This window comes from Protopterus annectens, chromosome 15.part0 (genome assembly GCF_019279795.1).
Source record: "Protopterus annectens isolate FY-2018-M chromosome 15.part0, PAN1.0, whole genome shotgun sequence".
In the NCBI taxonomy this organism is placed as follows: domain Eukaryota; kingdom Metazoa; phylum Chordata; order Ceratodontiformes; family Protopteridae; genus Protopterus; species Protopterus annectens.
The window spans coordinates 563,601,527-563,613,599 of record NC_056749.1 but is presented as its reverse complement, the minus strand read 5'-3'; positions in this window follow the sequence as shown (position 1 = coordinate 563,613,599).

Sequence of the window (12,073 nt, the reverse complement as noted above, 5' to 3'; positions counted from 1 at the left end):
TAGTGAAGGAGAGTATTCTGAAGACAGTGAGGGATGTCATCAGAATTCGTGATATACTCATATCAATTAGACTGTACTGTAAAGATAGAGAAGTATAAAACTCATTGTGGCGAGGAAAAACATGCCTTCAGGCAAAAACTGCAGGATCTGTGCTAGATGAAACAGGACAATATGAATTGGTGTACATAATGAGGCCATGAATGTTAATTTTTAGGACAGACAAAACAAGATATGATTACTACCAGAGTCCACATGGGTGCAAAAGTACAGTTTTGTACCTACCATAAATGTAGATGTTAGAGTGCTAATACAGCTGCAGTCATAACAGATGGGTTCTCCTGCCGTCAGGCGGGTCCTCGGTCGGCCGAATTCCAAAGTCTAGGTCCGGCGTCGGTTGTTGTCGCTTTCTTTCCTGACGTCAGTGCGACAGGGGTATATAAGACACAGCCGACGCCATTTTCTTCAGTCTTTCTTGCCCCAGATGTCAGGTGCCCCCAGAAGGAAGGCAATATATATAAAAAAAAAAATATATATATATATATATATATATATATATATATATATATATATGGTTCTAGGTTATAACATCGACAGCCACTTTCACCAACAACAGAAACATCGACACCACATAATCGACAAACCATAACCACGACACCTCACATGCCCGACAAACAAGTAACCGACAGTCCACAAACACGAAACCCCATACACTGCACACACCACAATAACAACAATCAACTAACAAAACACATACCCTATCCAAAAACCACACACAGAACACAAGCACACCAAAATCCTCACAAACCCACACTAAACCTCACACACACAACTATGTACAACCCTAACCCAAACCCTTACCCTAAGGTCCGTCACTATCGCACACTCACCTAACCCACGCCCTAACCCTAACTCACTTAACCCGCCCCTAACCCAAAAAATACTACTACCACACACTTACCTAACCCGCGCCCTAACCCTAACTCACTTAACCCTAACTCCTTAACCTAACCCAAAAATACCACTACCAGACACTTACCTAACCCGTGCCCTAACCCTAACTCACTTAACCCACCCCTATCCCCACAGACTGTCACTATCCACACTTACCTTACTCGCACCCTAACGTCCGTCACCACCGCATACTCACACAGCCTTCTTTCCAAGTCACTATCCCTGGCGTCGGCGTTTTCATCCGTAGCGTCGGTCTTCCGAGTGTCGATCATCTGGCGCCCGCTAATCCATTGTCGGTGATGTCGGCTGTCGATCTTCTAACTTAGACCCATATATATATATATATATATATATATATGTATATGTATATATATGTATATGTATATATATATATATATATATATAATATATAATCATGCATTACAATATAATCAATAATCAGTAGTTGCAAGCAAATACACCATAGAAGGATAACCCAATCAAGTTGTAAGATGAGGAGTTAGCCACTAGGTCTGTACCCAGAGGGGAAGGAGGGAGGGAAACCTGGACTGCAGCTGTATTAGCACTCGAACATCTACATTTATGGTAGGTACAAAACTGTACTATGTTCATCGTGCATACAGCTGCAGTCATAACAGATGGGTAGAATCCCAAAGCTACGCACAGGGTGGTAGGCACTAGGTGGAAATGGGAGGAGCCAGAATGCCCTGCAACACAGCAGTAGCAAAGCCTGCTCTAGTTTTGGAGTATAAAGGTAGGTGGTAGTGTTTAGTGAAGGTATGCACAGAACTCCAAGTGGCTGCCTCCAAAATATCTTTGGTAGGGACTCCTCTGAGGAAGGCTGCAGAGGTAGCTGTGGCCCTTGTGGAGTGGGATCTGATGCCTGCAGGTACAGATTTACCATGAAAGGAGTAACAAAACCGTATGCAGTGGCCTATCCATTTCAAATTGTCTGCTTGAAATTGGCTTCCCTTGAGCTCCTACAGCATAGGACACAAAGAGTTGTTCTGATTTCCTGAAAGGCTTTGTTCTGTCCAAATAGTAACGTAGCTGTCTATGGATGTCTAAGGAATGTAGCAGCCTTTCCCCTTTGTTTTGAGGATTGGGGTAAAAGATAGGTAAGTGTATGGCCTGATTTAAAGCTACCCTGGATACTACCTTAGGCATAAATGACGGGTTGGTTCGTAGGGAAACCCTGTCCTGATGGAAGATGAGAAAGGGCTGCACAGCCATGAGGGCTTGTAGTTCTGAAACCCTACGAGCTGAGGTAATGGCCAGAAAGAAAGCTGTTTTCCAGGACAAATAATGCAAATCTGTTGAGGCAGCTGGTTCAAAGGGAGGCAATGTTAATTTTTCTAGAATGTAATTAAGATCCCAGGCTGGTATTGGTTGTTTCCTTGGAAGTCTTATGTTCTTAGCCCCTCTGAGGAACTGTCTTAAGAGTGGGTGAGAGAATAAGGGTGGATCAGTGTTGTATTCTGCAGAAATGGCTGAGGCATGAATTTTGATGGAGGAAAATGAAAGTCCACTGTTCAACAGCTCAGCTAGATACTGTAATATCTGAGGCAAATTCAGTTTTCTAGGATCCTGGCCTTTTTCCTCATTCCAAGCACAAAACCTTTTCCATTTTGCGGAGTAAGCCTTTCTAGTAGATGGCCTTCTGGCCTCCAAAATGACATCCTGCACCTCTTTGGAGAGTAGGGTCTGTTGTGGTGTTAAGGAATTTTCCATGCAGCCAGATTGAGTGTTTTCAGCTGACTGTGAAGAGTTTTGTAGCTGTGCTGAGTCAGTAGAAGAGGCATTAGAGGTAGGGTCCAGGGAGCAGTATGTGTTAGGCTCCTCAGGAGTGGGTACCAGTGTTGTCTTGGCCAGTCTGGAGCAATCAGTATCATCTTTGGTCTGTCTGCTCTTGCTTTCAAGAGCACCTTGGGCAGAAGAGGCAAAGGTGGGAAGGCGTAAACTGTCCGTGCTGCCCAACTGATGGATGGAAGGTCCTTGAGCAGAACTTTGTCAATTGATGATTCCTGTGGGTGGCAAAGAGATCTATGTCTGGCCTTCCCCACACTTGGATTATCTTTGTAAAGACTTGAGGATGCAACTTCCATTCGTGTGGGTCTGTCATATTTCTGCTTAGATTGTCTGCCAGCGTGTTTTCCAATCCTGGCAGGTACTGTGCTTGAAGTTCGATTTGCCATTCCAGAGCCAAGTTCCAAAGTGACATGGCTAGCCTGCACAGGGGGTATGAATGTGTTCCTCCTTGTTTGTTTATGTACCACATTACTGTGGTGTTGTCTGTTCTTATCAATAATTGCCCTGGATGCAGGAGGTCCTTGAAAGCTGTAATTGCATTTATCACTGCTAGCATTTCCTTTTGATTGATGTGAAGGTGCTTTTCCTTTTGGGACCATTTGTCCTGAATGCACCTGTCTGTCATGTGTGCCCCCCAGGCATAGTCTGAGGCATCTGTTGTGATGACTTGATTTGCTTGAGGCTTGCAGAATGGTAGACCTGTATTTGTTTGGCATGCTTGGGCCCACCATAGAAATTCCTTTTGCAAACATGGTATTATTGGTATTATTGTTTCCAAACTGTGGCTGTGTTGAGACCAAAGGTTTTTTAGGTACCATTGAAGTTTCCTCATATGCAACTTTGCACATGGGATTAGAAGAATGCAAGATGCCATGAAGCCCAGAGCCTGCAGGATTTTCCTTGCAGTTAGCCTGGTACAATTTGCTAGTATTTTGAAGTACTGAGTTAATTGCCCCTGTTTTTCTGGCGTAAGATAGGCCATCTGGGTGTTTGTGTCTAAGTTGGCACCCAGGAAAGTTATTTTCTGAGATGGTGTTAGCCTGGATTTCTCTTTGTTGACTGTGTATCCCAGAGAATTCAATAACCGTGTTACATAAGCCAGATGTTCCAGAAGTATGTGTTTGCTGTCCGCTTGGATTAGGCAATCGTCCAAATAAGGGTAAATTTGTATCCCTTGAAGTCTGCAGTAGGCAATTACTGATGCCAGGCATTTCGTGAATACTCTGGGCAGTAGATAAGCCAAAGGGCAATGCAGAGAATTGATAGTGGATTGAACCTGCAAGAAATCTGAGGTATCTTCTGCAGCTTTGTCTGATTGGGACATGCAGGTATGCCTCCTTGAGGTCCAATGTTACCAGCCAAGACTCCTTGCCCAGCATGGGAAGAAGCTGCTGTAAGGTGAGCATCTTGAATTTTGGTACGAGTAGAAATGTGTTTAGGATGGATAAGTCCAAAATGGGTCTCCAGTCGGTTCCTTTCCTTGGTACCAGGAATAGTCTGGAATAAAAACCTTGACCTTGTTCGTGAGTAGGTACCTCTTGAACAGCTTTCATGTCCATGAGCTTTGAAATTTGTATTTGAGCCTCTGCCCTTTGATTGTGTGGCAGGTTTGGTATGCCTCTCATTTTTGGAAGAATGTGAAAATGAAATCTGTAGCCTCTGTTTATAATGTCCAGGATCTATTTGTCTGCTGTGATAATATGCCAATTTTTTGTAAATAATGCCAGCTTTCCTCCCAAGGGTGCTGCCAGCTGAGACTTGCTTGGCATGAAAAGGGGAAAGTCATTGGGTTTGTTTCCTGTATTGTTGTGTACTGTCTTCGCCACCTCTTGGTGCTGGAGTTTGCCATTGTCTGCCTCTATATGATCCTTGAGATTGTCCTCTGACCCTTGTGCGCCTGTATCTACCTCTTTGGGGCTTGTCCGTGGCTGGAAAGGACCAGTTTTTTGAAGGCCAATTTCTGCTAAAACGTGGTGGTTGAACCTGTAGAAAAGCTTTGACAGTTTGCATAGATTTAGCTTTTTCTTCCCTCTTCTGTAGTATCTCCTCAGCATTAGTACCAAATAATACATCCTTTTGTAAAGGAGCATCTAGTAGTTTAGCTTTAACATGATCAGGCAAGGTTTGTTCCCTAAGCCAGGCATGTCTACGAATGACTGATCCTGTAACAGCAGCTCTACTTGAGGCCTCTAGAGCATCATAGCCACATTGTAAGTTGTGTTTACCCACTTGTTCTGCACTATGCATCATATCCTGCAACTCCTTCAAATCTGGTTGTTCAGGTTGTGACATTTTATTCCTTAATTGTGATAACAGAAACTGCTGATATTTAAGCATATGGAACTGACAATTTAAGGCCCTCATGGCTAGGGTGGCCAAGGTATATACCTTTTTTCCCCACCTTTCTAAGGATCTAGACTCTCTTTCAGAAGGTAGTGGATTCTTAGCAGTAGAGGCCTTCATTCCCTTGGGGCCTTGAGAAATGGTTTCAGGGTCAGCATTATGGCTTTTGTAAAGAAATTGGTGAGAGTTAGGAACTCTGTAGTACCTATCAGGCTTGACTGGGGCAGGAGGCAGGGAATCCGGATTAAGGCAAGCATCCGAGTAAACATCATCAAGTATGTCCAAGACAGGAGGTATCACCAGAGGTCTGTGCTGAGGCAGCAAAAAAAAATTCCCTAAGTCTTTTCTTGGAATCAGAAAAGTCTTGGCCTTCCCAATGGAAGTGTTCCCTCAAGGTATGCAAGTTTCCCCAAAAGAAAAATCCTCTGGGGGAGATACAGAAGGAATGGACTGCTCTGCATCAGAATCTTCAAAAGGGGAGTACGAGTGTTGCTCTACATCAGAATGTCCTGAAATAATGGAGCCCTGGTCAGAAGAGGGGGAATCTTCCTCCACTCTGGGTCTCTTGTCCAGAGGGGGTTGGGAACCCCTGATAAGAGTAATTAAATCCTCAGCCATTTTTAGCATCTGCTTTTTAGGCATGGGGCCTGGAGATGGGCCCTGTGCAACAGGCCTCTTGGGATGCATGGCTGATTTGGACTTAGTAAAAGGCCTTTATGGAAAAGGAAGATGAGGGTCTAAAGACACCATGGGTGGAAGTGGACCTGTCCACATTAGGAGGCTCAACACACCCAGTGGCTTCAGTAGCTGTAGTCTGGGTATGGGCCGAGGCACCTGCGGTCTGAAGACACCGCCAGAGAAGTGTCGTCGGTAGTCAGGGGCTGCGTAGGCGCCTCACTGAGAACCGGACCATGTGTAGCCGGTTTTGGCGTGGTGTCGGTGGAGACCACGGACCTCGCGTGTCGGTCTTTGTCCTTGCGTTTTTTGGACAAAACGGTAGTCGGAGTCTCCGACGACATTTTATAATCAAAAGCTTTACCAAAAAAGTGCTGGGCGAACTCCGCCCGACGCTTAATAGTGCGTTTATTGAAAGTAGCGCAAAAGCGACAGCCCGAGACATCGTGGTCTGGGCCTAAACAAGGTATACAGAGGGAATGGAAATCCTTATGCGGTATTTGCTTCCCACAAGAAATACAATTGTTAACTTTGTCTGACATCGGTCTGAGGCAAGAAAAGTTTCCCCAACGGGGTACTTAGCTTTAAAGAAGACTTCGGTTTCCAAATTTTCGTAATTTCAGGAGCTGGCCGACCGGCACTTGCAAACTGCTTCTGCTTCGGGCACCGCGAGGCAAAAAAGACTGAAGAAAATGGTGTCGGCTGTGTCTTATATACCCCTGTCGCACTGACGTCAGGAAAGAAAGCGACGACAACTGACGCCGGACCTAGACTTTGGAATTCGGCTGACCGAGGACCCGCCTGACGGCAGGAGAACCCATCTGTTATGACTGCAGCTGTATGCACGATGAACATCCTGGAATAAAGAAAGAGAATCCATTCTAGACTTCTGACTGACATATGGCTTGATGGTGGCCATCACATGGTTCAGCAAGAGAGACCACTGCAAGATCACTTACAAGAGCTGTAAACATGCAACTCGGGTAGACTTCCTCCTACTAAGGAAAGACAATATCATAGAATCAGAGATTGCAAAGTCATTCCCAGTGAAACACTTGGCCCACAGCATAAAAACTTGTGTGCATGATCAGCTCTAAGCAGTAGTCAGAGAATGCTCTTAGGTTAATGTAGACTAGGCTGAAGACCTAGAAATTGACTGGACTGAAAGCACAAGAGTTCAAGGAAATATCCAGGTGTCTTGCACCTACATGAAGAGGAAATCGGTGGACTCAAAGAAAAATGTCAGTGTCTCAGAACAGCATTTGTAAAAACTGTAGAAATGATATGAGATTGAGACAGGTATGTAAACAAGATGCAGTCAAAATAGTAAAAAAACATGGCATCAGAGGCATTCAGCTTCTGGAAAGTGATTCAGCATATGGCACAATGAAACTTCATCAAGTTGTAAGGCAAAGGCAGATGGAAGAAATACTTCCACCAGCTTCTGAATGAAGAAAACCTCACAGAAGTTCTACTGCTCCATATATCACCTACAATAAAAAAGGAAGAAGAAACCAACTTAGAAGTAGGAACAGCAGTAAGGAAAATTAAATCGGGGAAAGCAGCAGGCTCAGATGAGGTTATAGCAGATACGAACAAGATGTTTTGAGAGTTAGGGGAAAAATTTCCTGGTGGTACTTGTAGCAGTTTGGAGAGAAATGTGTGTCCCAGATGATTGGGGAACACGTATTCTAGTACCAGTGTACGAGAACAAAGGGGACATTCACAACTGTGGGCAGTAAAGCAGTATTAAGTGCCTGTCACACTGTATGAAAGTACTAGAGAGTGTGACTAATAAATGGTTGCACAGAATAGTAAAAAGTAAGATGGGTGATGAGCAGTTGAGAATCATATAAGGATGCAACACAACCAACCTAATGTTTGCAGTGATCCATTTAGTAGAAAATAAACTGGAGATAAGGAAATAGTCCAACTGGGCATTCCTAGACTTGGAGACAGGATGATATGGTCCCAAGAAAGCTGATTTTGGCAGTAGTGTGATGACTCGAAGTCCCAGAAATGCTGTTAGAATTAGTGCAAGGTCCAAATTATACAAATATGAATATTATTCAGACTTGCAGAGGAGTTCCATCAGGATTCAGCTCCGACTCCACTGCTGTTTATACCAGTGATAGGATACATTAGTAAACAAGTAGCAGGGGACAACAAGCTGTTATATGTTGACAATGTAACATTATAAATAGTCACTGAGCAGGAACTTCAACAAATGATAGGAGCAGAATGCAAAACTGAAGGTGTGGGATGAAACTGAGTATAGATAAGATAGAAGTCATGGCAGTAAATGGAGGAAATCAGAGGAAGCTGAAAATTGAGAGAGGGGAAAACAGTGGAACAGGTTTACAGCTTCAAGTATCTCAGAGTTGGGATTGAGGAAATGGGAAGTCTGAATGAGGAGGCAACAGCTAGAATTGGAGGGGCTGCAGACCACTGGCACAGAGTGCCAGGGATAACGTGTGACAGAATAACGGCCAAGAAGCTGAGAAGTAAGAAGCAAAAAAAAAAAAAAAGAGAAGCAGTTTGACCAATTCTTCTTAATGGCACAGAAACCTGGACAGTTAATTCAGAGCAGTTGAGGAAGATAAGGGGGATTGGAGACAAAATGCTTGAGGTGGGTGGTAGGACACACACTGTGGGACATATGAAGAATGTTACTTTTCTATTTCTGTCTAATTTATTTTTTAGTTGGATTTTTTGCCATCCTAGAACAATGATTTTTGGCTTTTTTTATTGAAGGGTTACAGAAAGCTTTTTCTGGTATTCCTTTATTGCAGATTAAGTCAGGGAGTGGTGTTGTAATATAGTTAGTAAGGTCAATTAGTTTTTATAGTACTATTATGACATCAGAATTATTATTCATAATATGTATTAATATTCTATTTGTCTTCTCTTAGCCTAATGCACTACAAATGTTACATTATTGTTCTAAATCTTGTCTGGTTGTGACATTTAAACAGTTTCTTAAAATGTATTTGAAAAAATGATGATGATGTAATAGCCCCCAAAAGAACATGTTTCCCACCCAGAATGTCCGCTCCAGGCCCACAAATATACTTTTTTTCTAGAGCATCTACTTAAGGCAGTTAAAGACATCCTTCCTTCCTATGAATCCCTCTCCAGTCATGGAGTATGAAAGCTTGACTGAAAGAGGTCCATCAGTCCAAAAAATCTACAGTGGTAGTTTCTTATAAATGATCTTCTCAATAACCTGCCCGAAGAAAGGGAGGTTGAAAATTGGTTGGAATTTGTTTAAAATATTTGGATCCAGAAATAGCTTTCTGAGGGTCAGGATACCAGACTCCTTTAAGGTCTATGGAAATACCCAGTCTGTAAGATAAGACCAGGATATGAAAAATGACTGGACCTAGCACATCAAGATTAGCCTTAATGGACAAGGATTCAACTCACAAGTTATCAGTTGCATACCAAAGAGAACAGTAGTGAACTCCTCAAAACTGAGGATGTTGGACACCAATAAGGACACAATTAAAGGGTTGGATGCAGTCAATGGACCACCCTTGGATTCAGCTGATGAAGAACAGATCTGATTGGGGCAATCTTTAACCAAGCATGCCTCCGAATGACCGAACCTGTAACAGCGGCCTTGCAAGAGGCCTCCAGAGAATCAAAACCACATTGCAAAGTATGCTTTCCCACTTGTTCAGCTGCATGCAATAAATCCTGCATTTCCTTGTTTTCTGCACATTCAGAATTTGTCAACATTTTCTGTTTTAGCAGTGACAATAAGTATTGCTGATATGTAAGAATATGAAACTGACAATTTAAAGCCCTTACAGCCAAGGTAGGAGAAGTGTAAACCTTTTCCCCCCATCTGTCCAGTGCCCTTGAATCCCTATCAGAGGGGATAGGGTTTTTTGCAGTGGAAGCCTTGACCCCTTTGGGACCCTGAGATATAGTTTCTGGGTCTGCAGCAGGGTTTTTATAAAGACATTTATGTGAATCCGGCACCCTGTAGTATCGGTCTGGCTTAACAGGTGCAGGGGGTAAAGAGAGTCAGGAGACAGGCCGAACTCTGAAAATACATCATCTACAATGTCTAAAACAGGGGGAATAGCAAGAGGCCTGTGCTGAGGTAGTAAAAGAAAGTCTCTGAGCCTTTTCTTAGATTCTGAGTAATCTTGGCTCTCCCAGTGAAAGTGCTCCCTCATGGTATGCAGGGTTTCCCCAAAAGAGTAATCTTCAGGGGGAGAGGCTGAAAGGATAGATTCTTCAGCATCAGAGTCCTCATAGGGAGGAAGAGAGTATTCCTGTTCAGAAGAGGAGTCAGAGGAAATGGAAACCTGATCTGAAGATTCATATTCTGTCTCTTGCCTAGGCCTCTTATCAGGAGGGGGATGGGAACCCCTGATCAAAGTAATTAGGTCTTCGGCCATTTTGAGCATCTGTTTTTTAGGCATGGAGGCCTGTCCATGGGATTGCTGCACTTGTTTCTTTGTCTTCAGTGGTGCTTTAGTCTTTGTCTTTGAAGCTGAAGTCGGTTTTACATATTACTGTGTAGGCCTGAAAACACTCAGAAGCCGATGCCTGCTCAGCGGCTCCAGACCCATCTGAGGGAATATTTTCCAAGTGTCCAATACCTTGAGTTTCCAGTGGCCTAGTCTGCTTCATGTGGGAGTCGGAAGCAGCCTACGGCTCTGAGGTAGTGGGCGTCAGGGGCTGTGAAAGCACCTCACCGAGAACCGGTGACTGGCTTAGAAGAAGCCTCGTTGTCAGATTTGGACCTTGGATGCCTGTCCTTTTTCTTTTGCTTGCGTTTCTTGTGAACTGCGGTAGTCGGATGGCTATCCGACATCGTGTAATTAAATCTTCGGCCAAAGTAATGAAAAGCAAACTCATACTGACGCTTAATAGTGCGTTGGTTAAATCTAGCACAAAACCTGCAATTAGCAACGTCGTGATCGGGGCTTAGGCAAGGAGTACAATAAGAATGGAAGTCCTTATGAGGTATTTGCTTCCCACAAGAAATACAATTATTAACTTTTTCTGACATCGGTCTGGAGAAAGAAAAAAGTTTCCCCAACAGAGTACTTAGCTTTAAATGAAGACTTCGGATCTGAAATTCGAACACGAAAATCTCAGGATGTCGGCCAACTGCTTTTGCTTCGGGCACCGCACGGCAAGAAAGACTGAAGAAAATGGCGTTGGCTGCATCTTTTATACCCCTGGCACACTGACGTCAGGGAAGAGGCAACAGCAACCAACGCCAGACCAAGACTTTGGAATTCAGGCCGACTGCGGGTAGCCTGCCAGCAGGATAACCCAAGTGTAATGACTGCAACAGTGAAACACGATGAATATCTGGTATGTGCCAAGAAACATCTGACAAAGACAAACCACACTACACACTGGCCACCCTCGTGTTTACTTAAAAGATGTAAATACTTACACAGAGTTGAAATACAGGCAAAGGCAACCTGGGAGGAGGCAAGGAGGGTGCAATGCCAGTAGAAATGCTCTAGTGTAAAATAAAATCATACTAAAATATGGAAGTGTAAAATGAGATGAGATTTTAAAATAGGCGAGTTTAAAGCAATAGCAAAAAAAATATGTCACTGATGTAATCAAGGTAGGAGTCCATAAACTAAAGGGAAGAACAGGACATTTGTACAGGGTAAAGTTAAAACTGTAATAGCAAAATAAATAACGAAATAGTCTCTGATAAAAATCAGATTGTACCAGCACATGCAAAGATAACAAAAATGAGATACTGTAACCTACGAGGCTGTCATAAGTTCTTTTAAAGAAACGTTGGCAGCATCTGACAAGATGCGCAGAATCGACACAAACAAACAAGTACATATTCTTTCTTAACCTAAATGTCCTAGCAGATGTTAAGATAAGTTGCCTTGATGGCACAGCAGGCTCGCTCACACTTTATCTCCCAAAAAAGGAATGTACCAAATGCTGATATTAATATAATACAAAAATTCTAAGTGAGCCCTGTGTGAGCTTGGAATGTACATAATGACACAGTCCTCTTGGTGTTCTTCCTAGGAGAAGTGAGAAGGCCAGTGACTCTGTTTACTGTAGATCATGAATGGAAAGAAAAATGTGACTTCATTGAGCCAGTGCACTTAAAATGCTGTTGAAGTCCTCAATTTTTAAGTCAACCTCAGTGCTGATGTAATACACTGAAAGGGACCAAAATGCACCCAATATCTAATTAGAGGCAGGAAGCCAAGAATGCCCAACATTCAAAGTACATAGCCAAATCACAGTCTCGAAATACTAGTTTGTGTGATCTAAAACTACTCAA